Consider the following 26,344-nt stretch of genomic DNA (forward strand, 5'->3'; position numbering starts at 1 on the left):
TTCTTAATAATTTTCGTGCATTTAATTAAAGCCCATCACGTGATAAGAGTGTTATTACGAGTATCTTATATAGTATAATAATGAAAATAGAAGTGCGGAGGGCAATCCGTTCATATGGGCATGAGTCGAGGCACCGGAGAATTTCGCTTGATATTAGAACTAAAAGCAGAGGTGAAGTGTGCGCGTACAACGAAATAAATGACGGGAGGGGAGAGGGAAGGAGAAGGGGCATATGCATTTATAGCGTGGAATGGGAGGGGTGCCATCAAACCAGCACTAATGCACCGAACCCCATAATAACTATGCAGTTAAGTGTCCTTTAGTTAGAGTAGTACTAAGATGGCTGACCTCTTGGAAAGTCCTCATGTTACACCTATTTTTTCTGTACACGAGATAATAAACATTATGCGCGACTGGAACTATGGTCCGCTGGTATATTTGCAAATGTGAGTCAAGGCATCAGAGAATTTTACTTGATATTAGAACGAGAAGTAGAGGTGCAGTGTGCATGAACAAGGAAACAAATGACGGGAAGTAGGAGGGAAGGAGAAGGAGTGTATGTATTTGCAGCGCAAAATGAAATGGGTGCGATCATACCAGTACTAATGCACCAGATCCCATCAGAACTCCACAGTTAAGCGTGCATGGGCGAGAGTAGTACTAATATGGTTGACCTCTTGGGAAGTCCTCGTGTTGCACCTATTTTTTTGTAGACTATAAATGAATGCACAAAAATATAGTAAGCAAAATTTTCTAGCAAAGCAACTCACACCAGTGGATTGTGGACCCCGATCACATTTATCGTTCTACGCCCCGTTTGTAAAAAGATAGTGCAACAACACGAGGATTTCTCAGGAAGTTACTGATCCTAGTACTAATCTCGACCAAGCATGCTTAACTGCATAGTTCGATGGGATCCTGTGCATTAGTGCTTGTATGATCGCACCCCTTCCATTCCGCATTACAAATACATATACTCCTTCTCCTTTCCTCCCTTCTCCTATCATTTTTTTCGCTGTGCGCACACACTGCATCTCTGTTTCTAGTTCTAATATCAAACAAAATGCCCCAGCGCCTCGACTTATGCCCAGATTAAAAGACCACCCACCACAACTTTTTCTTTTGTTGTTCTATTATGTATGATGCTCGTAATGACTCTCTTATCATGTTATGGACTATAAATGAGTGCACAAAAAAAGTAAGCAAAATGCCCCGGCGTGGTGACTCTCGCCGGCAAATGAACCAGCGGACTATGGCTCCCGTCGCATGTAACGTTTGGTGCCTTGTCTGCAAAAAGACGGGTGAAACACAAGCACTTCCTAGGAGGTCACTCATCCTAGTACTACTCTCGCCCAAACACGCTTAACTACAGATTATGATTGGATACGATGCATTACTGGTAGTATGATCCCACCCGTCTTATTCCTCACTTCAAATACATACACCCCTTCTCTTTCCCTCCCCCCTCCCATCATTTGTTTCGCTCTGTGTGGACACCGCACCTCTACTTCTAGTTGTAATATCAAGCAAAATGCCCCATTGCCTCGACTCACGTCCAGATGAACGGACCGCCTGCCGCACCTGTTTTGCTTGTTCTATTATTTACGATGCTCGTAATGACACTCTTATCATGTGGTGGACTATAAATGGATGCACGGAAAATATTAAAAAAAAAAAAAGACGGATGCAACATGAGGACTTCCTAGGAGGTCACTCATCCTAGTACTACTCTTGCCCAAGAACACTTAACTGCGGAGTTCTGATGGGATCCGGTGCATTAGTGCTGGTATAATCACACCATTTTTATTCCACACTACAAATACATACACTCCTCCTTCCTTCCCCCTCCCGTCATTTGTTTCCTTATGCGTGCACACTGCACCTCTCATTCTCGTTCTAATCTCAAGAAAAATGCCTCGGTGCCGTGACTCACATTTACGAATAAACTACTGAACCATAGTTCCAGTAGAGCGTAACATCAAACGACCCATTTGCAAAAAAATGGTTGCAACACGAGGACTTCCCAAGAGGTCACCACTCCTAGTACTACACTCGGCCAAACACATTTAACTGTGGAGTTCTGATGGGATCTAGTAAATTAGTGATTGTATAATGGCACCTGTTTCATTCTGCGCTGCAAATAAATACACCCTTATCCTTCCCTCCCCCTCCCGTCATTTGTTTCCTTGTGCGTGCATATTGCACCTCTCATTCTCGTTCTAATATCAAGTAAAATACTTCGATGCTGTGACTCACATTTACGAATAAATCAGTGGACATAGTTCCAGTCGTGCGTAACGTTGAACGACCCATCTGCAAAAAAATTGTTCCAACACGAGGACTTCCCAGGAGACCACCCATCCTGGTACTACTCTCGCCCAAGCATACTTAACTGCGAAGTTCTGATGGGATCTGGTGCATTAGTGCTAGTATGATTGCACCTGTTTCATTATACACTGCAAATACATACACTCCTTCTCCTTCCCTCCACCCTTCCGTCATTTGTTTCCTTGTGCATGCATACTGCACCTCTCATTCTCGTTCTAATATTAAGCAAAATGTCCCAGCGCCATGATTCACGTTTGTGAATGAACCACCGAACCGTCGCTCTGGTCCCGCATAACATTTAATGCTCCGTCTACAAAAAGAATAGTGCAACACGAGTACTTCCCAAGAGGTCACCCATCCTACTGCTACTTTCGCCCAAGCACGCTTGACTGCGGAGTTCTGATGGGATCCAGTGAACTAGTGCTGGTATGATCGCACCCCTTCTAATTTGTGCCGCAAAAACATATACCACTTCTCCTTCCCTCTCCCTTCCCGTCATTTGTTTCGCTATGTGTGCAACTCACCTTTGCTTCTAGTTCTAATATCGAGCGAAATGCCCTGGCACCTCGACTCATGCCCATATGAACGGATCACCCGCCGCACCTCATTTTTCGTTTTTTTACTATTTAAGATGCTCGCAATGACACTCTCATCACGTGATGGGTCTTAATTGAATGCACAAAAAGTATTAAGAAAAATGCCTCGACATCGTGACTCACGTTTGCGAATGAACAGGTGGACCGTCGTTCCTGTCCCGCGTAACATTTAACGCCCCGTCTGTAAAAAAAGGGTGCAACACGAGTGCTTCCCAAGAGGTCACCCATCGTAGAACTGCTCTCACCCAAGCACGCTTAACTGCAGAATTCTAATGGATCCCGTGAACTAGTACTGGTATGATCGCACCCCTTCTAATTTGTGCCGTAAAGACATATATCCCTTCTTCTTCCCTCTCCCTTCCCGTCATTTGTTTCGCTGTGCGCGCAACGCACCTCTACTTCTAGTTCTAATATCGAGCGAAATGCCCTAGCGCCTCGACTCATGTCTATATGAACGGAACACCCGCCGCACCTCCTTTTTCGTTGTTCTACTATGTACTATGCTTGTAATAATAATCTTATCACGTGGTGGGCTATAATTGAATGCATGAATAATATTAAGCAAAATGCTTCGGCACCGTGACTCACATTTGCAAATTAACCGGCGACTGTTGCTCTAGTCCCGCGTAACATTTAACGCCCCATCTGTAAAAAGAAAGGTGCAACATGAGAACTTCCTAGGAGATCACCCATCCTAGTACTACTCTCGCCCAAGCACCATTAACTACGAAGTTCGATGGGATCTGATGCATTAGTGCTCATATGATCGCACCCCTTCCATTCCGCCCTGCAAATACATATACCACTTCTCCTTCCCTCTCCCCTCTCATCATTTATTTTGTTGTGCGCGCACATCGCACCTCTGTTTCTAGTTCTAATATCAAGCGAAATGCCAAGGCATCTCGACCCATGCCCAAATGAACATGCCGCATGCCACAACTCTATTTTCATTGTTCTACCATGTAAGATAATCGTAAAGACATTCTTATCTCGTGATGGACTATAAATAAATGCATGAAAAATATTAAGCAAAATGTCCAAATATCGCGACTCACACTGGCGGACTGTCGCTCCAGTCACGCGTAACATTTAATGTCCCGTCCATAAAAAGACTGGTGGAACACGAGGACTTCGAAGGAGGTCACCCATCCTAATACTGCTTCCACCAGAGCATACTTAACTGCAGAGTTTGACAGGATCCGATGCATTAGTGTTGGTATGATCGCACCCCTTCCATTTCGTACTGCAAATACATATACCCCTTCTCCTTCCCTACCCCCTCCCGTCATTTGTTTCGCTGTGCATGCACACTACACCTCTGTTTCTAGTTCTAATATCAAACGAAATGTTTGGGCACCTCGACTCACGCCTAGATAAATGGACCGCCTGTCATACCTCATTTTTCATTGTTCTACTATGTGAGATGCTCGTAATGACATTCTTATCACGTGGTGGACTATAAATGAATGCATGAAAAATATTAAGCAAAATATTCTGGCGCCACGACTCATGCCGGCAGACTATGGCTCCTATTGCACATAATGTTTAACACCCCATCTGTAAAAAGACGGGCGCAACATGAGTACTTCCCAAAAGATCACCCATCCTAGTACTACTCTTGCCAAAACACGCTCAACTACAGAGTTCGATGGGATCCGGTGCATTAGTGCTAGTATGATTGCACCTCTTCTATTTTGTGCTACAAATACATATACCCCTTCTCCCTCCCTCCCACCCCTGTTATTTGTTTCGCAATGCGCGAACACCGCACCTCTGCTTATAGTTCTAATATAGAGCAAAATACTCTGGCAACTCGACTCACGCCCAGATGAACGGACTACCCCCTGCACCTCGTTTTTCGTTATTCTACTATGTAAGATGCTCGTAATAACACTCTTATCACGTGGCGAACTATAAATGAATGCACGAAAAATATTAAGAAAAATGTCTTGGCGTTGCGACTCACTCCAAGGGACAATGGATTTGATCGCGCATAATGTTTAACGTCCCGTCAGCAAAAAAACAAGTGGAACATGAGAACTTTCCAGGAGGTCACCCATCCTAGTACTACTTCCGCCCAAACTAACTTAATTACGAAATTCGATGGGATCCAGTGCATTAGTGTAGGTATGATCGCACCCCTTCAATTCCATGCTGCAAGTACATATAGCCCTTCTCCTTCCCTCCCCTCTCCCGTCATTTGTTACGTTGTGCGCACACACCACACCTCTGTTTCTAGTTCTAATATCAAGCGAAATACCTCGGCACCTCAACTCACGCCTAGATGAATGGATCGCCTGCCATACCTCATTTTTCATTGTTATACTATGTAAGATACTCGTAATGACACTCTTATCACGTGGTGGACTATAAATGAATGCACGAAAAATATTAAGCAAAATTTTCAGGCCCTGCGACTCACACTGGCAGATTGTGGCTCCAATCGCACTTAACGTTTAACACCCCGTCTACAAAAAGACGGGTTCAACACGAGGACTTTTCAGGAGGTCACCCATCTTAAAACTAATCTCGCCCAAGCACGCTTGACTACAGAGTTCTGATGGGATCCTATGCATTAGTGTTTGTATGATCGCAATTGTCCCATTCCCCACTGCAAATACATATAGTGCTTCTCCTTCCCTCCCCCCTCCCAACATTTATGCTGTGCGAGCATACTGCATCCCTGCTTCTAGTTCTAATATAGAGCGACATGCCATGTCGCTTCGACTCACGCCCAGAAGAATGGAGGCCCCTTGCGCCTCCTTTTTCTTATTCTACTATGTAAGACTCTTGTAATGAGACTCTTATCACGTGGTGGACTTTAAATAAGTGCACGTAAAATATTAAGCAAAATGTTTCAACGTCGCTACTCAAGTCGACGGACTGTGGCTCCGATCGCACATAACGTTTGACGCCCAGTCTGCAAAAAGATGGGTGAAACAAGAAAACTTCCCAAGAGGTCACCCATCCTAATACTACTCTCACCCAACCACGCTTAACTACAGAGTTCGATGGGATCTGGTGTATTAATGTTAGTATGATTGCACCTCTTCCATTCTCCGTTGCAAATATATATACCCCATCTCTTTCCCTCCCCCCACCCGTCATTTTTTTTGCTGTGCGCGCACACCGCACCTCTGTTTATAGTTCTAATATCAAGCAAAATGCCAAGGCATCTCGACTCATGCCCAGATGAACAAACTTCCCGCCACAACTCCATTTTCATTGTTCTACTATGTAAGATAATCGTAATGACATTTTTATCTTGTGATGGACTATAAATGAATGCATGAAAAATATCAAGCAAAATGTCCAAATACCGCAACTCACACTGGCGAACTGTAGCTCCGGTCACGCGTAACATTTAACGCTCCGTCCATAAAAAGATGGGTGGAACACGAGGACTTCGCAGGAGGTCACCCATCCTAATATTGCTTTCACCAAAGCACACTTAATTGCGAAGTTCGACAGGATCCGATGCATTAGTGTTGGTATAATCGCACCCCTTCTATTTCGTGTTAAAAATACATATACCCCTTCTCCTTCCTTCTCCCCTCCCATCATTTATTTCACTGTGCATGCACACTACACCTCTGTTTCTATTTGTAATATCAAACAAAATGTCTGGGCACCTCGACTCACGCCTAGATAAACGGACCACCTGTCGTACCTCATTTTTCATTGTTCTACTATGTAAGATGCTCGTAATGACACTCTTATCACGTGTAAAATTCAATGGCCCTCTGGTCCCGCATAACATTTAATGCCCTGTCTACAAAAAGACGGGTTCAACACGAGTACTTCCCAAGAGGTCACCCATCCTACTGCTTCTTTCGCCCAAGCACGCTTGACTGCGGAGTTCTGATGGGATCCAGTGAACTAGTGCTGGTATGATCGCAACTGTCCCATTCCCCACTGCAAATATATATAGCCCTTCTCCTTCCCTCCCCCCTCCCATCATTTATTTCGCTGTGCTGGCATATCACATCACTGCTTCTAGTTCTAATATAGAGTGTAATGCCATGTCGCTTCGACTCACGCCCAGAAGAACAAAGGCCCCTTGCGCCTCTTTTTTCGCTGTTCTACTATGTAAGACTCTTGTAATGAGACTCTTATCACATTGTGGACTACAAATAAGTGTACGTAAAATATTAAGCAAAATGTTTCAACATCGCTACTCATGCCAGCGGACTGTGGATCCGATCGCGCGTAACGTTTGATGCCCCATCTGCAAAAAGACAGGTGCAACAAGAGAACTTCCCAGGAGGTCGCCCATCCTACTACTACTCTCGCCCAAGCAAGCTTAACTACGGAGTTCAATTGGATCCGGTGTATTAATGCTAGTATGATTGCACCCCATCCATTCCCCGCTGCAAATACATATACGCCTTCTCCTTCCCTCCCCCCACCCGTCATTTTTTTCACTGTGCGCGCACACCACACCTCTGTTTATAGTTCTAATATCAAGTGAAATGCCCCGACACCTCTACTCATGCCAAAAGAAAGGACAGCCCACCGTACCTCATTTATCTTTATTCTACTATGTAAGATGCTTGTAATGACACTCTTATCACATGATAGACTATAAATGAATGCACGAAAAAATAGTAAGCAAAATTTTTTGGCGACGCGACTCACGCCAGCGAATTGTGGCTCCAATCACATGTATCGTTTTACGCCCTGTTTGTAAAAAGATAGTGCAACACAAGGACTTCTCAGGAGGTTACCAATCCTAGTACTACTCTCGCCCAAGCATGCTTAACTGTATAGTTTGACAGGATCCGGTGCATTAGTGTTGGTATGATCGCACCCCTTCCATTCTGTATTGCAAATACATATACCTCTTCACCTTTCATCCCCTCTCCCGTAATTTTTTTCACTGTGCACACACATTGTATCTCTGTTTCTAGTTCTAATATCAAGCAAAATGCCCCAGCGCCTCGACTTATTCCAAGATTAAAGGACAACCCCCCACACTTTTTTTTTCGTTCTTCTACTATGTAAGATGCTCGTAGTGACTCTCTTATCACGTGGTGGACTATAAATGAGTGCACAAAAAAAGTAAGCAAAATACCCCGGCGCGGCGACTAACACCGGTAAATGAACCAACAAATTATGGCTCCGATCACGCGTAACGTTTGATGCCCTGTCCGTAAAAAAATGGGTACAACACAAGCACTTCCCAAGAGGTCACTCATCCTAGTACTACTCTCACCCAAACATGCTTAACTGCAGATTATGATGGGATACGATGCATTAGTGCTAGTATGATCCCACCCGTCCAATTCCTCACTTCAAATACATATACTCGTTCTCTTTCCCTCCCCCCTGCCATCATTTGTTTCGCTCTGTGCGGACACCGCACCTCTACTTCTAGTTGTAATATCAAACAAAATGCCCAGTTGCCTCGACTCATGCCCATATGAACGGATCGCCCGCCACACCTCATTTTTTGTTGTTCTACTATTTAAGATGCTCGCAATGACACTCTCATCACCTGATGGGTCTTAATTGAATGCACGAAAAGTATTAAGAAAAATGCCTCGGCACCGTGACTCACGTTTGCGAATGAACAGGTGGACCGTCGCTCCTGTCCCGCGTAACATTTATTGCCTTGTGTGCAAAGAAACAGGTACAACATGAGGACTTTCCAAAAGGTCAACCATCTTAGAACTACTCTCACCAAAGGACATTTAATTGTAGAGTTCCCATGGAATTTAGTGCATTAGTACTGGTCTTATCGCACCCGTCCTATTCCCCACTACAAATGTATATGCCCCTTCTCCTTCCTTCCCCCTTCCCATCATTTTTTTCGTTGTATGCGCACACCTCACCTGTGCTTCTAGTTCTAATGTCGAGCGAAATGCCCCGGCACCTCGACTCATGCCCATATGAACGAATCACTCGATGTACCTCTGTTTTTATTGTTCTACTATTTAAGATACTCGTAATAATACTCTTCACGTGATGGACTTTAATTGAATGCACAAAAAGCATTAAGCAAAATGCCCTGGTGCTGTGACTCACGTTTGCAAATGAACCGGTTGACCGTCGCTCTGGTCCCACGTAACATTTAATGCCCTGTCTGCAAAAAGAATAGTACAACACGAGGACTTCCAAGGAGGTCACCCATCCTCTAACTACTCTCTCCAAAGCATGCTTAACTGCGGAGTTTTGATGGGATCCGTTGAATTAGTGCTGGTATGATCGCACCACTTCCATTTTGTGCTGCAAATACATATATCCCTTCTCCTTCCCTCCCGCCTCCCGTCATTTGTTTCGCGGTGCACGCATACCTCACCTCTGCTTCTAGTTCTAATATCAAGCAAAATGCCTCAGTGCCTCGACTCATGCCCATATGAACGGACCGCCCACCGCACCTTTATTTTGTTGTTCTACTATGTAGAATACTCGTAATAACACTCTTATAACGTGATGGACTTTAATTAAATGCGCAGAAAATATAAAGCAAAATACTTCGGTGTCGTGATTCACGTTTGCGAATGAACCGGCGGATCGTCGCTCTAGTCCTACGTAACGTTTAATGCCCCATCTGCAAAAAGAAGGGTGCAACACGAGAACTTCCCAGGAGGTTACCCATCTTAGTACTACTCTCGCCCAAAAACGCTTAACTGTGGAGTTCTGATGGGATCTGGCGAATTAGTGCAGGTATGATCTCACCTGTTTCATTTCGCGTTGCAAGTAGATCTACCCCTTCTCCTTCCCTCCCCCCTCCAGTCATTTTTTTCGTTATACGCGCACCCCGCACCTCTGCTTCTAATTCTAATATCAAGTAAAATGCCTAGGTGGCTCGACTCACGCGTAGATGAACAGACCACCTGCCACACCTCGTTTTTCATTGTTCTACTATGTAAGATGCTCGTAAAGATAATCTTATCATGTGGTGGACTATAAATGAATGCACAAAAAAATATTCAGCAAAATGCCCTGACGCCGCGACTCACGCTTGCGAATGAACTGACAGGCCGTGGTTCTGGCCGCGTGTAACATTTATTTTCTTGTGCGCACAAAAATAGGTGCAACACGAGGAATTCCCAAGAGGTCACCTATCCTAGTACCACTCTCGCCCAAGCCCGCTTAACTGTGCAGTTCTGATGGGATCTGGTGAATTAGTGCTGGTATGATCGCACTTGTTCCATTTTGCGCTGCAAATACATATACCCCTTCTCCTTCCCTCCCACTTGCTATCATTTATTTTGCTGTGCGCACACCCTGCACCTCTTCTTCTAATTCTAATATCAAGCAAAATGCCCCGGCGGCTCGACTCACGCCCAGATGAACGGACCGCCCACCGCACCTCGTTTTTCATTGTTTCACTATGTAAGATGCTCGTAATAACACTCTTATAACATTGTGGACTATAAATTAATGCACAAAAAATGTTAAGCAAAATTCCCTGATGCTGCGAGTCACATTTGCAAATGAACTGACGGACCGTGATTCCAGTCGCACGTAACGTTTATTGCCTCGTGTGGAAAAAGAAGGGTGCAACATGAGGACTTTCTAAGAGGTCAACTATCTTAGTACTACTCTCACCCAAAAATGCTTAACTTCAGAGTTCTGATGGGATCCGGTGAATTAGTGTTGGTATGATCGCACCCGTTCCATTTCGCGCTAGAAATATATATACCCTTTCTCCTTCTCTCCCCCCCATCATTTTTTTGTTGTGCGCGCACCCCACACCTTTGCTTCTAATTCTAATATCAAGCAAAATGCCCCGGTGGCTTGACTCACGCCTAGATGAAATGAATGCACGAAGAATATTAAGCATAATGCCCAAATGCCGTGACTCACGTTTGCGAATGAACCGACAAACTGTGGTTTTAGTCACGCGTAACGTTTATTGCCTTGTGTGCAACAAAATAGGTGTAACACGAGAAATTTCCAAGAGGTCAACAATCCTAGTAATACTCTCACCAAAGGACACTTAATCACAGAGTTCTTATGGGATTTGTTGCATTAGTGCTTGTCTGATCACACTCGTCCCATTCTATGCTACAAATGCATGTGCCCCTTCTCCTTCCCTCCCCCCTCCCGTCATTTGTTTCACTGTATGCGCACACCTCACCTCTGCTTCTAGTTCTAATATCAAGCGAAATGCTCCGGCACCTCGACTCATGCCCATATGAACGGATCACCCGGTGCACCTCATTTTTCGTTGTTTTACTATTTAAGCTGCTTGCAATGACACTCTCATCACATTATTGGCTTTAGTTGAATGCGTGAAAAAATATTAATCAAAATGCTCCAGCGCCGTGACTCACGTTTGTAAATGAACCAGCAGACTGTCGCTCTGATCCTGCGTAATGTTTAACACTCAGTCTGTAAAAATAAGGGTGCAACACGAGGACTTCTGAGGAACCACCCATCCTAGTTCTACTCTTGCCCAAACATGTTTAACTGTGGAGTTCTGATGGGATCTGGTGAACTAGTGCTGGTATGATCGCACCAATTCTGATTTCTCCCGCAAATACATATACCCTTTCTCTTTCCCTCTCCCCTCACCTCTGCTTCTAGTTTCAATATCAAGTGAAATGCCTCGTCGCTTCGACTCATGCCCATATGAACAAATCGCCCGCCACACCTCGTTTTTTGTTGTTCTACTTATTTAAGATGCTTATAATAATACTCTTATCACGTGATGTGTTTTAATTGAATGTAAAAATAAATTTAAGCAAAATACCCTGACGCCGAACGCAATGTTTAATGTCGCGTCTGCAAAAAGTAGGGTATAACATGAGGACTTCCCAGGAAGTCACTCATCCTAATACTACTCTCACCCAAAAATGCTTAACTGCGGAGTTCTGATGGGATTCAGAGGATTAGTGTTGGTATGATCGCATCTTTTCCATTTCGTGCTGCAAATACATATATCACTTCTCCTTCCCTCCCCCTTCCCATAATTTTTTTTGCTGTGCATGCACCCTGCACCTCTTCTTATAAATCTAATATCAAGCGAAATTACCCGACAGCTCGACTCACACCCAGATGAACAGACCGCCCACAACACCTTATTTTTCGTTGTTCTACTATGTAAAATGCTCGTAATGAGACTCTTATAACGTGGTGGACTATAAACGAATGCACGAAAAATAACAAAATGCCTTGACGCCCCCCGACTCACATTTGCAAATTAACAAATGGACTGTGGTTCTGGTGGTGCGTAACGTTTATTGCCTCGTGTGCAAAAAAAAAGGGTGCAACACGAGGACTTTTCAAGAGGTCAACCATCTTAGTACTACTCTCACCCATAAACACTTAACTACGGAGTTCTCATGGGATCCGGTGAAATGGATCATACAAGCAGAGGTGTATGAAATGGATCATACAAGCAAAATGCTCCGGTCCCACGTAACGTTTAACGCCCTGTCTGCGAAAAAAAGGGTGCAACACGAGAACTTCCCAAAAGTTCACCCATCCTAGTACTAGTCCCGCTGAAGCATGCTTAAATGTAGAGTTTTGATGGGATCTAGTGAATTAGTCCTGGTATGATCAAACTTATTTAATTCACGCTTTAAATATATATATATCCCTTCAACTTCCCTACCCCCTCCCGTCATTTGTTTCACTATGTGCGCACACCGCACGTTTGCTTCTAGTTCTAATATCAAGTGAAATGCATTGGCGCCTCGACTAATGCCCATATGAACAGATCGTCCACCTCACCTCCCTTTTTATTGTTTTATTATATAAGATAATCATAATAACACTCTTATCATATGATGGATTTTAATTGAATACACAAAAAAATTTAAGTAAAATGTCTGTGACTCTTGTTTGCGAATGAACTGGTGAACCATCGCTCTGGTCCCGCATAATATTTAACGCCCCGTCTGTAAAAAGAAGGGTGCAACACAAGTACTTCCAGTAGGTCACCGATCCTAGTACTACTCTCACCCAAGCACGCTTAACTACAAAGTTCTGATGGGATCTGGTGAACTAGTGCTGGTATGATCGCACCCATTCTTATTTGCGCCGCAAATACATATATCCCTTCTCCTTCCCTCTCCCCTCTTATCATTTATTTTGATGTGCGTGCACTTAACCTCTATTTCTAGCTCTAATATCAAACAAAATACCCTGGTATCTCGACTCATGCCAATATGAACAGATCGCCCGCCGTACCTCGTTTTTTGTTATTTTACTATGTATGATACTCACAATGATACTCTTATCATGTTATGGGCTTTAATTGAATGCGCGAAAAATATTAAGCAAAATGCTCCAGTGCCGTGACTCTCGTTTGCGAATGGACTGGTGGACTGTCGCTCCGGTCTCGCGTAATGTTTAACACCCCGTCTGCAAAAAGAAGGTGCAACACAAGGACTTCCTATGAGGTCATCAATCCTAGTACTAGTCTCACCCAAACACGCTTAACTGCGAAGTTCTAATGGGATCCAGTGAACTAGAGCTGGTATGATCGCACCCGTTCTAGTTTGCGCCGTAAAGACATATACCCCTTCTCCTTCCCTCTCCCCTCCCATCATTTGTTTCACTATGCATGCACCTCACCTTTGCTTCTAGTTCTAATATCAAGCAAAATGGCTCGGCGCCTCAACTCATGCCCATATGAATGGATCACTCGCCGCACCTCATTTTTTCTTATTTAACTATGTATGATACTCGCAATGATACTCTTATCATGTTATGGGCTTTAATTGAATGAGCAAAAAATATTAAGCAAAATGCCCCGGCACCGTGACTCTTATTTGGCAATGAACCGGTGGACCGTCGCTCTAGTCTCACGGAATGTTTAAGGCCCTGTCTGTAAAAAGAAGGGTATAATACGAGAACTTCTTAGGAGGTCACCCATTCTAGTACTACTCTCGCCCAAGCACGCTTAATTACGAAATTCTGATGTGATCCAGTGAACTAGAGTTGGTATTATCGCATCAATTCTAGTTTGCACCGCAAAGATATAAAACCCTTCTCCTTCCCTCTCCCCTCCCATCATTTGATTCGCTGTGTGCGCACCTCACCTCTGCTTCTAGTTCTAATATCAAGTGAAATGTCTGGCGCCTTGACTCATGCCCATATGAACGAACATCCAGCCACACCTTGTTTTTCGTTGTTCTATTATGTAAGATACTCGAAATGACACTTTTATCACTTGATGGGCTTTAATTAAATACGCAAAAATTATTAAGCAAAATGCCCAGGCGCCGTGACTTACGTTTGCGAATGAACCGGGGGACCGTCGCTTCGGTCCCGCGTAACATTTAACGTCTCATATACAAGAAGAATGGTGCAACACGAGGACTTTCCTAGAGGTCACCGATCTTAGTAGCACTCTCACCCAAGCACGTTTAACTGCAGAGCTCTGATGGGATCAGGAGAAATGGTTCTAATATGATTGCACACATTCTAGTTTGCGCCGCAAATACATATTCCCCTTCTACTTCCCTCTCCCCTCCCGTCATTTGTTTCGTTGTGCGCGCACCTCACATCTGCTTCTAGTTCTAACATCAAGCGAAATGCCCTGATACCTCGACTCTTGCCCATATGAATGGATTGCCCACCGCACCTCATTTTTTATTTTTCTACTATGCAAGATATTCGTAATGATACTCTTATCACGTAATAGGCTTTAATTGAATGCACAAAAAATATTGAGAAAAATGTCATGGTGCCGTGACTCATGTTTGTGAATGAATCAGCAGACTGTCGTTCCGGTCCCGCATAATGTTTAACACACCGTCTGCAAAAAGAAGGGTGCAATACGAGGACTTCCTAGGAGATCAACCATCCTAATATTACTCTCGCTCAAGCACGCTTAACTGCGGAGTTCTTATGGGTTCCAGTGAACTGATGCTGTTATGATCGCACCTGTTCTAGTTTGTGCCTCAAATACATATATCCCTTCTCCTTCTCTCTCCCCTCCCATCATTTGTTTTGCTGTGCGCGCACCTTACCTCTGCATCTAGTCCTAATATCAAGCGAAATACCCCGGCGCCTCGACTCATGCCCATATAAACGGATCACTCGTCGCATCTCATTTTTCATTATTCTACTATTTAAGATACTCAGAATGACACTCTTATCACGTGGTGGGCATTAATTGAATGCGCGAAAAAAATTAAGCAAAATGCCCTGGTGTTGTGATCACGTTTGCGAATGAACCGACAGATCGTCGTTTTGGTCCCGTGTAACGTTTATCGCCCTGTCTACAAAACAAAGGGTGCAACATGAGTACTTCCCAGGAGTCCACCCAACCTATTACTACTCACGCCCAACCACACTTTTTTGCAGAGTTCTGATTGGATCTGGTGAATTAGTGCTGGTATGATTACACCCTTTCTTGTTTGCGCCACAAATACATATGTCCATTCTCCTTCCCTCCCCCCTCCCATCATTTGTTTCACTGTGCATGCACCTCACCTCATCTTCTAGTTCTAATATCAAGAGAAATGCCCCACGCCTCGATTCATGCCCTTATTTTCAGGATCGCCCCCCCCATCTCAATTTTTTTCGTTCTACTATGTAAGATACTCGCAATGACAATCTTATCATATAATGGACTTTAATTGAATGCGTGAAAAATATTGAGCAAAATGCCCCGTTGCCATGACTCACGTTTGCAAATGAACCGTCGAACCGTCGCTTCAGTCCCACATAACGTTTAATGCCCTGTCTACAAAAAGAATGGTGCAATATGAGGAATACCAAGGAGGTCACCCATCCTAGTGCTACTCTCACACAAGCACGCTTAACTGCAGAGTTTTTATGGGATCCGATGAACTAGTGCTGGTATGATCACACCAATTCTAATTTGCGCCGCAAGTACATATACCCCTTCTCGTTCCCTCTCCCCTTTCGTTATTTGTTTCGTCATCCGTACACCTCACCTCTACTTTTAGTTCTAATATCAAGTAAAATGCCCTAGTGCCTCGACTCACACCGATATGGATGGATCACGCCGTATCTCGTTTTTCGTTGTTCCACTATGCAAAATGCTCGCAATGACACTCTTATCTTGTGATGGGCTTTAATTGAATGCACAAAAAATATTAAGCAAAATACCTTGGCATCGTGACTCACATTTTCGAATGAACTGATGGACCGTTGCTCCAGTCCTGCGTAACGTTTAACGCCCCGTCTGTAAAAAGAAGGGTTCAACATGAGTATTTGCCAAAAGGTCACCCATCCTAGAACTACTCCCATACATGCAGCGCTTAACTGCAGAGTTCTGATAGGATCTAGTAAACTAATGCTAGTATGATCGTAGCCACTCTATTTCGTGCCCCAAATACCTATACCCCTTCTCCTTCCCTCTCCCCTCCTATCATTTATTTCGTTGTGCGCGCACTGCATCTCTGCTTCTAATTCTAATATCAAGCAAAATGCCCCAGCGCCTCGATTCATGCCTATATGAACGAAACACCGATTGCACCTCATTTTTCGTTGTTCTACTATGTAAGATGCTCACAAAGACACTCTTATCACGTGATGCGCTTTAATCAAATGCGTGAAAAATATTAAGAAAAATGCCTCGGTGCCGTGACTCACGTTTGTGAATGAACCGGTGGACCGTCGTTTCGGTCCCGCGTAACGTTTAACGCCTTGTCAGTAAAAAGAAGGGTGCAACATGAGGACTTCCCAGGAGGTCACCCATCCTAGTACTACTCTCGCCAAAGCACGCTAAACTGCGTAGTTCTGATGGGATCTGGTGAATTAGTACTGGTATGATCGCACACGTTTTGGTTTGTGCCACAAATACATATACCTCTTCTCCATCCTTCTCCCCTCCCGTCATTTGTTTCACCATGCATGCACCTCACCTCTGCTTCTAGTCTAATATCAAACGAAATGCCCCGGCGCCTCGACTCATGCCCATATGAACGAAACGCCCGCCGCACCTAGTTTTTTGTTATTCTACTATTTAAGATACTCACAACGACACTCTTATCACGTGATGGGCTTTAATTGAATGTGCAAAAAAATTTAAACAAAATGCCCCGGCGCCGTGACTCATATTTATGAATGAACTGGCGGACCGTCGCTTCGGTCCCGTGTAACCTTTAACGCCTCGTCTGCAAAAAGAATGGTGCAACACGAGGACTTCCAAAGAGGTCACCCATCCTAGTACTACTCTCGCCCAAAAATGCTTAACTGGGGAGTTCTGATGGGATCCGATGAATTAGTGCTGGTATGATCGCATCTATTCCATTTCGCACTGTAAATGCATATACCTCTTCTCCTTCCCTCCCCCCTCTAATTATTTTTTTCACCGTGCGAGAACCCTGCACCTTTGCTTCTAATTCTAATATCAAGCGAAATGCCCCGGCGACTCCACTCACACCTAGATGAACGGACCGCCTGCCGCACCTCGTTTTTTATTGTTCTACTATGTAAGATTCTGGTAATGAGACTCTTTTAACGTGGTGGACTATAAATGAATGCACGAAAAATATTAAGTAAAATGCCTTGACGCGACTCACATTTGTAAATGAACCGACGGACCGTTGTTCACATGGGGCGTAACGTTTATTGCCTCGTGTACAAAAAAATAGGTGCAATAGGAGGACTTTCCAAGATATTAACCATCTTAGTACTACTTTCACCAAAGGACACTTAACTATTGAGTTCTTATGGAATTCGGTGCATTAGTGCTGGTCTGATCGCACCCGCCCTAATCCGTGCTACAAATGCATGTGCCCCTTCTCCTTCCCTCCCCCCTCCTGTCATTTGTTTCGCTGTACGTATACACCTCACCTTTGCTTCTGGTTCTAATATCAAGAGAAATGCCCCGGTACCTTGACTCATGACCATATGAATGGATTGCCCGCCGCACCTCTATTTTTGTTGTTCTACTATGTAAGATACTCGTAATAGTACTCTTATCACGTTATGAGCTTTAATTGAATACACAAAAAATATTAGGCAAAATGCTCCGACGCCGTGACTCACGTTTGCAAATGAACCGCCAAACCATCTCTCCGATCCTGTGTAACGTTTAATGCCCTGTCTACAAAAGAAAGGGTGCAACACAAGGACTTCCAAAGAGGTCACCCATCCCAGTACTACTCTCACCCAAAAATGCTTAACTACGGAGTTATAATGGGATCTGGTGAATTAGTGCTGGTATAACCGCATTTGTTATATTTCGCGCTGCAAATACATATACCCTTTCTCCTTCCCTCCCCCCTCTCATCATTTTTTTGGCTGTGCGCGAACCCCACCTCTACTTCTAATTCTAATATCAAGCGAAATGCCCCGATGACTCAACTCACATTCAGATGAACGGACCGCTCGTCACACCTCATTTTTCGTTGTTCTACTATGTAAGATGTTCATAATGAGACTCTTATAACGTTGTGGACTATAAATGAATGCACAAAAAATATTAACCAAAATGCCTTGACGTCGCGACTCACCTTTGTGAATGAACCGACGGACCTTAGTTCCGGTCGAGCGTAATGTTTATTTCCTTGTGTAAAAAAATAGGTACAACATAAAGATTTTCCAAGAGGTCAACCATCTTAGTACTACTCTCACCAAAGGACACTTAACTGTAAAGTTCTTATGGGATTCGGTGCATTAGTACTGCTCTAATCGCACCCGTCCCATTCTGCGTTACAAATGCATGTTCCCCTCCTCCTTCCCTCCCCCCTCCTGTCATTTGTTTCGCTTTACGGACACACCTCACCTCTATTTCTAGTTCTAATATCAAGCGAAATGCCCCAGTGCCTCGACTCATGCCCATATGAATGGATTACCTACCGCACCTCTGTTTTCGTTGTTCTACTATGTAAGATACTCGCAATAACACTCTTATCACGTGATGGGCTTTAATTGAATGCATAAAAAATATTAAGCAAAATGCCCCAGTGCCGTGACTCACATTTACGAATGAACCAGTGGACCGTCACTGCGGTCCTACGTAACGTTTAACACCTCGTCTACAAAAATAAGGGTGCAACACGAGGACTTTTTAGGAGGTCACCCATCCTAGTACTACTCTCGCCCAAGCATGCTTAACTACGGAGTTTTGATGGGATGTGAATTATTGCTGGTATGATCAAAACCGTTCTAGTTTGCGCCGCGAATACATATACGCCTTCTCCTTCCTTCTCCTCTCCCGCCATTTGTTTCACTGTGTGTGCACACCTCACCTCTGCTTCTAGTTCTAATATCAAGCGAATTGCCCAGGCGCGTTGACTCATGCCCATTTGAATGGATTGCTCGCCGCACCTCTGTTTTCGTTGTTCTACTATGTAAGATACTCGTAATAGTACTCGTGTTTGTGATGGGCTTTAATTGAATGCACGGAAAATATTAAGCAAAATGCCCCAACGCAGTGACTCACATTTGTGAATGAACCAGCAGACCATCGCTCCAGTCACGCGTAACGTTTAATGCCCCGTCTGCCAAAACACGAGGACTTCCCAAGAGGTCACCCATCCTAGTACTAATCTCGTCCAAAAATGCTTAATTGCAGATTTATGATGGAATCCGGTGAATTAGTACTGGTATGATTGCACCCGTTCCATTTCACGTTGTAAATACATATACCCCTTCTCTTTCCCTCCACCCTCCCATCATTTTTTACTATGCACGTACCCCGTACCTCTGCTTATAATTCTAATATCAAGCGAAATGCACCGACGGCTCGACTCACGCCCAGATGAAATGACCGTCAACCGCACCTTATTTTTTGTTGTTTTATAATGTAAGATTCTCGTAATGAGACTCTTATAACATAGTGGACTTTAAATGAATGTACGAAAAATATTAACCAAAATTCCCTGACACTGCGACTCATATTTGCGAATAAACTGATGGTTGTCGCGCGTAACATTTATTGCCTCGTGTGCAAAGAAACAGGTGCAACACGAGGGCTTTCCAAGAGGTCAACCATCTTAGAACTACTCTCACCAAAGGACACTTAACTGCAGAGTTCCTATGGGATTCGGTGCATTAGTGCTTGTCTTATCGCATCCGTCCCATTCCCCACTACAAATGCATGTGCCCCTTTTCCTTCCCTCCCCCCTTCCGTCATTTGTTTCACTGTACGTGCACACCTCACCTCTGCTTCTAGTTCTAATATCAAGCGAAATGCCTCGGCACCTCGACTCATGCCCATATGAACAGATCGCCCGCTGCATCTATGTTTTCGTTGTTCTACTATGTAAGATACTTGTAATAATACTCTTATCACGTGATGGTCTTTAATTGAATGTACGAAAAACATTTAAGAAAAATGCCCCGACGGCGTGACTCATGTTTGCAAATGAACTGGCTGACTGTCACTCCAGTCCCGCGTAACATTTAACGCCCCGTCTGTAAAAAGAAGGGTGCAACACGTGGACTTTCCAGGAGGTCACCCATCCTTTTACTACTCTCACAAAAACATGCTTAACAATAGAATTCTAATGGGATCCGATGAATTAATGCTGGTATGATCACACCAGTTCCATTTTGCGCTACAAATACATATATTCCTTCTCCTTCCCTCCCCCCCCATCATTTATTTCATTGTGCGCGCATACCTCACCTCTGCTTCTAGTTCTAATATCAAGCGAAATGCCCCGGTGCCTCAACTTATGCCCATATGAACGAATCGCCCGCTACACCTTTTTTTTCGTTTTTCTACTATGTAAGATACTCATAATAACACTCTTATAACGTTATGGGCTTTAATTGAATGTGCAAAAAATATAAAGTGAAATGCTCCGGTGTCTTGACTCACGTTTGTGAATGAACCGATGGACCGTCGCTCCGGTCCTGCGTAACGTTTAATGCACCGTCTGTAAAAAAAAAGGGTACAACATGAGAACTTCCTAGGAGGTCACCCATCCTAGTACTACTCTCGCCCAAAAATGCTTAATTGTGGAGTTCTGATGGGATCCGGCGAATTACTGCTGGTATGTTTGCACCTGTTCCATTTTGCGCTGCAAGTAGATCTATCCCTTCTCCTTCCCTCCTCCCTCCCGTCATTTTTTTTGTTGTGCACACACCCTGCGCCTCTACTTCTAATTCTAATATCAAACAAAATTCCCCAGCGGCTCGACTCACGCCTAGATGAACGTACCACCTACCGCACCTCGTTTTTCATTATTCTACTATGTAAGATGCTCGTAAAGACACTCTTATCACGTGGTGGACTATAAATGAATGCACAAAAAATATTCAACAAAATGCCCTGACACCACAACTCACGCTTGCGAATGAAACGACAGACCGTGGTTTTGGTCGCGTGTAACATTTATTTTCTCTTGTGCACAAAAATAGGTGCAACACCAGAACTTTTCAAGAGGTCAACCATCTTAGTTCTACTCTCACCCAAGGATACTTAACTGCAAAGTTCTTATGGGAATCAGTGCATTAGTGCTGGTATTATCGATCCCATACCATTTTGCACTACAAGTGCATGTGCCCCTTCTCCTTCTCTTCCCCTTCCCATCATTTGTTTTGTTGTCCGTGCACACCTCACCTCTAGTTCTAGTTCTAATATCAAGCGAAATGCCCCAGTGTCTCGACTCCTGCCCATATGAACGGATCGCCTGCCACACCTCTGTTTTTGTTGTTCTACTATGTACGATACTTGTAATAACACTCTTATCACATAATGTGATTTAATAGAATGCACGAAAAATATTAAGCAAAATGTTCCGACGCCGTGACTCATGTTTATGAATGAACTGGCAGATCGTCAATCCGATCCCACATAATATTTAATGCCCCGTCTGCAAAAAGAAGGGTGCAACATGAGGACTTCGTAAGGGGTCACCCATCCTAGTACTACTCTCGCCCAAAAATGCTTAACTACGGAGTTCTGATGGGATCCGGTGAATTAGTGCTGGTATGATCGCACTTGTTCCATTTCGCACTGCAAATATAGATACCCCTTCTCCTTCCCTCCCCCCTCCCATCATTTGTTTCGCTGTGCGCGCACCTCACCTCTGCTTCTAATTCCAATATCAAGCGAAATGCTCCGACGGGTCGACTTGCGCCTAGATGAATGGACTGTCCGTTGTACCTCATTTTTTTTATTCTACTATCTAAGCTACTCGTAATGACACTCTTATCACGTTGTGGACTATAAATGAATGCACGAAAAATATTAAGCAAAATGTCATGGCGCTAAGACTCACGCCGGCGAATGACCCGACGAATTGTCGCTCCGGTCCCGCGTAACATTTAATGCCCCTTCTACAAAAGGAAGGGTGCAACACGAGAACTTTCCAAGAAGTCACCCATCCTAGTACTACTCTCGCACAAGCACGATTAACTACGGAGTTCTGATAGGATCCAGGTAACTAGTGCTGGTGTTATCGCACATGTTCTAGTTTGTGCCGGAAATAGATAGAGTCCTTCGTCTTCCCTCCCCCCTCCTATCATTTATTTCGCTGTGCGCGCACCTCACCGCTGCTTCTGGTCTAATAACAAGTGAAATGCGCCGGCGCCTCGACTTATGCCCATATGAACGGATCGCCCGCTGTACCTCATTTTTCGTTGTTCTACTACCTAAGATACTCGTAATTGCAATCTTATTACGTGATAGGCTTTAATTAAATGCGCGAAAAATATTAAACAAAATACCCTGGCGCCGTGACTCACATTTTCAAATGAACCAGCAGGCCGTCGCTTCGATCACGCATAATGTTTAACGCCCCATTTGCAAAACAAATGGTGCAATACAAGGACTTCCCAGTAGGTCATCAATCCTAGTACTACTCTCACCTGAGCATGCTTAACTGCGGATTTCCGATGGGATCCGGTGAACTAGTACTGATATGATCGCACTCATTCTAGTTTATGCTGCAAATACATATGCCCCTTCTCCTTCGCTCTCCCCTCCCGTGATTTATTTCGCTGTGCGTACCTCATCTCTACATCAAATTCTAATATCAAGCAAAATGTTCCGACGTGTCGACTCATGCCCATATGAACGGATCGTGATGCACCTCATTTTTCGTTATTCTACCATTTAAGATGCTCGCAAGGACACTCTTATCAGGTGATGGGCTTTAATTGAATACGCAAAAAATATTAAGCAAAATGCCACGGCGTCGTGACTCATGTTTGCGAATGAATCGGTGGACCGTCGCTCCGATCCTAAAAAATGTTTAATGCCCCGTCTGCAAAAAGAAGGGTGCAACATGAGAACTTCCAAGGAGGTCACCTATCCTAGTACTACTCTCGCCCAAGCACGTTTAACTGTGGAGTTCTGATGGGATCCGGTGAACTACTACTGGTATGATCTCAACTGATCTAATTTACACCGTAAAGACATATATCTCTTCTCCTTCCCTCTCCCCTCCCGTCATTTGTTTCGCTGTGCGTGTACCTCACCTCTTATTCTAGTTCTAATATCAAGCGAAACACTCTGATACCTCGACTCATGCCCATACGAACGGATTGCCCACTGCCCCTCATTTTTCGTTGTTCTATTATGTAAGGTGCTCTAAATGACACTTTTATAACATGATGGCCTTTAATTGAATGCAGAAAAAATATTAAGCAAAATGTCCTGGCGTCGTGACTCACGTTTGCAAATGAATCGGCGGACCGTCGCTTCAGTCTCGCGTAATGTTTAATGCCTCATCTACAAACAAAATGGTGCAACACGAGGACTTCCCAATAGGTCACCCATCCTAGACTACTCTCGCCAAAGCACGCTTAATTACGAAGTTCTGATGGGATCTAGTAAACTAGTGCTAGTTTGACCGCACCCATTCTATTTTGCACCGCAAATACATATACCCTTTTTCCTTCACTCTCCCCTCCTTTGTGTGCACGCCTAACCTCTGCTTCTAGTTATAATATCAAGTGAAATGCCCCGGCGCCTCGACTCATGCCCATATGAACAGATCTCCCGCCGTACCTCATTTCTCATTGTTCTACTATTTAAGCTACTTGCAATGAGACTCTCATCACATGATTGGCTTTAGTTGAATGCGGGAAAAATATTAAGTAAAATGCTCCAGCGCCGTGAGTCACGTTTGTAAATGAACTGGCAGACCGTCGCTCCGGTCCCACGTAACGTTTAACACTCCATCTGCAAAAATAAGGGTGCAACACGAGGACTTCCGAGGAACCACCCATCCTAGTTCTACTCTTGCCCAAACACGCTTAACTGTGGAGTTCTGATGGGATCCGATGAATAAGTGCTAGTATAATCGCACCAATTCTGGTTTGCGCCGTAAATACATATATCCCTTCTCCTTCCCTCTCCCCTCACCTCTGCTTCTAGTTCTAATATCAAGCGAAATGCCCCAGCGCCTCAACACATGCCCATATGAATGGAACGCCCATCGCACCTCATTTTTTATTTTTCTACTATGTAAGATGCTCGCAATGACACTCTCATCATGTGATGGACTTTAATTGAATGCGCAGAAAATATTAAACAAAATACCCCTGCGCCATGACTCACGTTTGCGAATGAACCGACGAATCGTCGCTCCGGTCCCGTGTAATGTTTAACACCCCGTTCGCAAAAAGAAGGGTACAACATGAGCACTTCCCAGGAGGTCATGATAACACTCATTCTAGTTTTCACCACAAATACATATACCCCTTCTACTTCTCTCTCCTCTCCTGTCATTTATTTCTCTTTGCGCGCACCTCGCCTATGCTTCTAGTTCTAATATCAACTGAAATGCCTCGGCGCCTCGATTCATGCCCATATGAATGGAACGCCCGCGGCAACTTTGTTTTCGTTGTTCTATTATGTAATATACTCGTAATAACACTCTTATCATGTGATGGGTTTTAATTAAATGCACGAAAAATATTAAGCAAAAATGCCTCGGTGCCGTGACTCACGTTCACAAATGAACCGACGGACCGTCGCTCCAGTCCTGCGTAACGTTTAAAGCCCTGTCTGCAAAAATATTGGTGCAACATGAGGAATTCCTAGGAGGTCACCAATCCTAGTACTACTCTCGCCCAAGCACGTTAAACTGCGTAGTTCTGATGGGATCTGGTGAACCAGTGCTGGTATGATCGCACACGTTCTGGTTTGCACTACAAATATATATACCTTTTCTCCTTCCCTCTCCCTTCTCGTCATTTGTTTCGCTGTGAGCGTAGCTCACCTTTGCTTCTAGTTCTAATATCAAGCGTAATGCCTCGGCGCCTTGACTGATGCCCATATGAATAGATTGCCCGCCGCACTTCTTTTTTCGTTGTTCTACTATGTAAGATACTCGTAACAACACTCTTATCACGTGATGGGCTTTAATTGAATACACAAAAAATATTAAGCAAAAATGTTTCAGCGCTGTGACTCACGTTTACGAATGAACCGGCGGACCATCACTCCGGTCCCGCGTAACGTTTAACGCTCCATCTGCAAAAAAAAGGGTGTAACATGAGGAATTCCTAAGAGGTTACTCATCCTAGTACTACTCTCGCCCAAAAATGCTTAACTGTGGAGTTCTGATGGGATTTGATGAATTAGTGCTAGTATGATCGCACCCTTTCCAATTTGCACCACAAATACATATATCCCTTCTCCTTCCTTCCACCCTCCCGTCATTTGTTTCGTTGTGCGTGCACACCTCACCTCTGTTTGTAGTTCTAAAATTAAACGAAATGTCCCGGCGCATCGACTCATGCCCATATGAACGGATCGCTCGCCACACCTCTGTTTTTATTGTTCTACTATGTAAGATACTTGTAATAATATTCCTATCATGTGATGGGTTTTAATTGAACATATAAAAAATATTAAACAAAATACCTTGAGGCCGAACGCAACGGTTAACGCCCCATCTGTAAAAAGAAGGGTGCAACAGGGGATTTCCCAGGAAGTCACCCATCCTAGTGCTACTTTCGCCCAAAAATGCTTAACTGCAGAGTTCTGATGGGATCCGGTGAATTATTACTGGTATGATCGCACCCGTTCCATTTCGCGCTACAAATATATATACCTCTTCTCCTTTCCTCCTCCCCCATCATTTTTTTCGCTGTGCGCACAGCCCGCATCTCTGCTTCTAATTCTAATATCAAGCAAAATACCCCAGTGGCTTGACTCACGCCCAGATGAAATGAATGCACGAAAAATATTAAACAAAATGCCCAGATGGCGCAACTCACGTTTACGAATGAACCAACAAATCGTGGTTTTAGTCATGCGTAACGTTTATTGTCTCGTGTGCAAAAAAATAGGTGTAACACAAGAACTTTCCAAGAGGTCAACAATCCTAGTACTACTCTCACTAAAGGACACTTAACCGCAGAGTTCTTAAGGGATTCGGTGCATTAGTGCTAGTCTGAATGCACCCGTCCAATTCTGCGCTACAAATGCATATGCCCCTTCTCCTTCCCTCCACCCTCTCGTCATTTGTTTCACTGTACGCACACACCTCACCTCTGCTTTTAGTTCTAATATCAAGCGAAATACCACGGCACCTCCACTCATGCCCATATGAATGGATCACCCACCGCAT

The 26,344-nt window shown here is 44.1% G+C and overlaps 16 pseudogenes; 1 reads left to right on the forward strand and 15 right to left on the reverse strand.

Annotated features, from left to right (window-relative positions):
* Nucleotides 1-583: 583 nt before the first annotated feature.
* On the forward strand, nucleotides 584-702 carry LOC148254570 (5S ribosomal RNA; annotated as a pseudogene).
* A 979-nt stretch (nucleotides 703-1,681) lies between these two features.
* Nucleotides 1,682-1,800, reverse strand: LOC148254571 (5S ribosomal RNA; annotated as a pseudogene).
* A 524-nt stretch (nucleotides 1,801-2,324) lies between these two features.
* On the reverse strand, nucleotides 2,325-2,443 carry LOC148254572 (5S ribosomal RNA; annotated as a pseudogene).
* Nucleotides 2,444-2,649: 206 nt separating this feature from the next.
* On the reverse strand, nucleotides 2,650-2,768 carry LOC148254573 (5S ribosomal RNA; annotated as a pseudogene).
* A 3,087-nt stretch (nucleotides 2,769-5,855) lies between these two features.
* Nucleotides 5,856-5,973, reverse strand: LOC148254574 (5S ribosomal RNA; annotated as a pseudogene).
* Nucleotides 5,974-6,708: 735 nt separating this feature from the next.
* Nucleotides 6,709-6,826, reverse strand: LOC148254575 (5S ribosomal RNA; annotated as a pseudogene).
* Nucleotides 6,827-7,163: 337 nt separating this feature from the next.
* LOC148254576 (5S ribosomal RNA) lies at nucleotides 7,164-7,281 on the reverse strand (annotated as a pseudogene).
* A 2,207-nt stretch (nucleotides 7,282-9,488) lies between these two features.
* On the reverse strand, nucleotides 9,489-9,607 carry LOC148254577 (5S ribosomal RNA; annotated as a pseudogene).
* A 351-nt stretch (nucleotides 9,608-9,958) lies between these two features.
* LOC148254578 (5S ribosomal RNA) lies at nucleotides 9,959-10,077 on the reverse strand (annotated as a pseudogene).
* Nucleotides 10,078-10,427: 350 nt separating this feature from the next.
* On the reverse strand, nucleotides 10,428-10,546 carry LOC148254579 (5S ribosomal RNA; annotated as a pseudogene).
* Nucleotides 10,547-12,789: 2,243 nt separating this feature from the next.
* On the reverse strand, nucleotides 12,790-12,907 carry LOC148254580 (5S ribosomal RNA; annotated as a pseudogene).
* A 347-nt stretch (nucleotides 12,908-13,254) lies between these two features.
* On the reverse strand, nucleotides 13,255-13,373 carry LOC148254581 (5S ribosomal RNA; annotated as a pseudogene).
* Nucleotides 13,374-16,520: 3,147 nt separating this feature from the next.
* On the reverse strand, nucleotides 16,521-16,639 carry LOC148254582 (5S ribosomal RNA; annotated as a pseudogene).
* Nucleotides 16,640-16,986: 347 nt separating this feature from the next.
* LOC148254583 (5S ribosomal RNA) lies at nucleotides 16,987-17,105 on the reverse strand (annotated as a pseudogene).
* Nucleotides 17,106-21,642: 4,537 nt separating this feature from the next.
* Nucleotides 21,643-21,761, reverse strand: LOC148254584 (5S ribosomal RNA; annotated as a pseudogene).
* Nucleotides 21,762-25,678: 3,917 nt separating this feature from the next.
* Nucleotides 25,679-25,796, reverse strand: LOC148254585 (5S ribosomal RNA; annotated as a pseudogene).
* Between the last annotated feature and the right edge of the window lie 548 nt (nucleotides 25,797-26,344).

This window comes from Carica papaya, chromosome 5 (assembly GCF_054855325.1).
Source record: "Carica papaya isolate Zhongbai chromosome 5, ASM5485532v1, whole genome shotgun sequence".
In the NCBI taxonomy this organism is placed as follows: Eukaryota; Viridiplantae; Streptophyta; class Magnoliopsida; order Brassicales; family Caricaceae; genus Carica; species Carica papaya.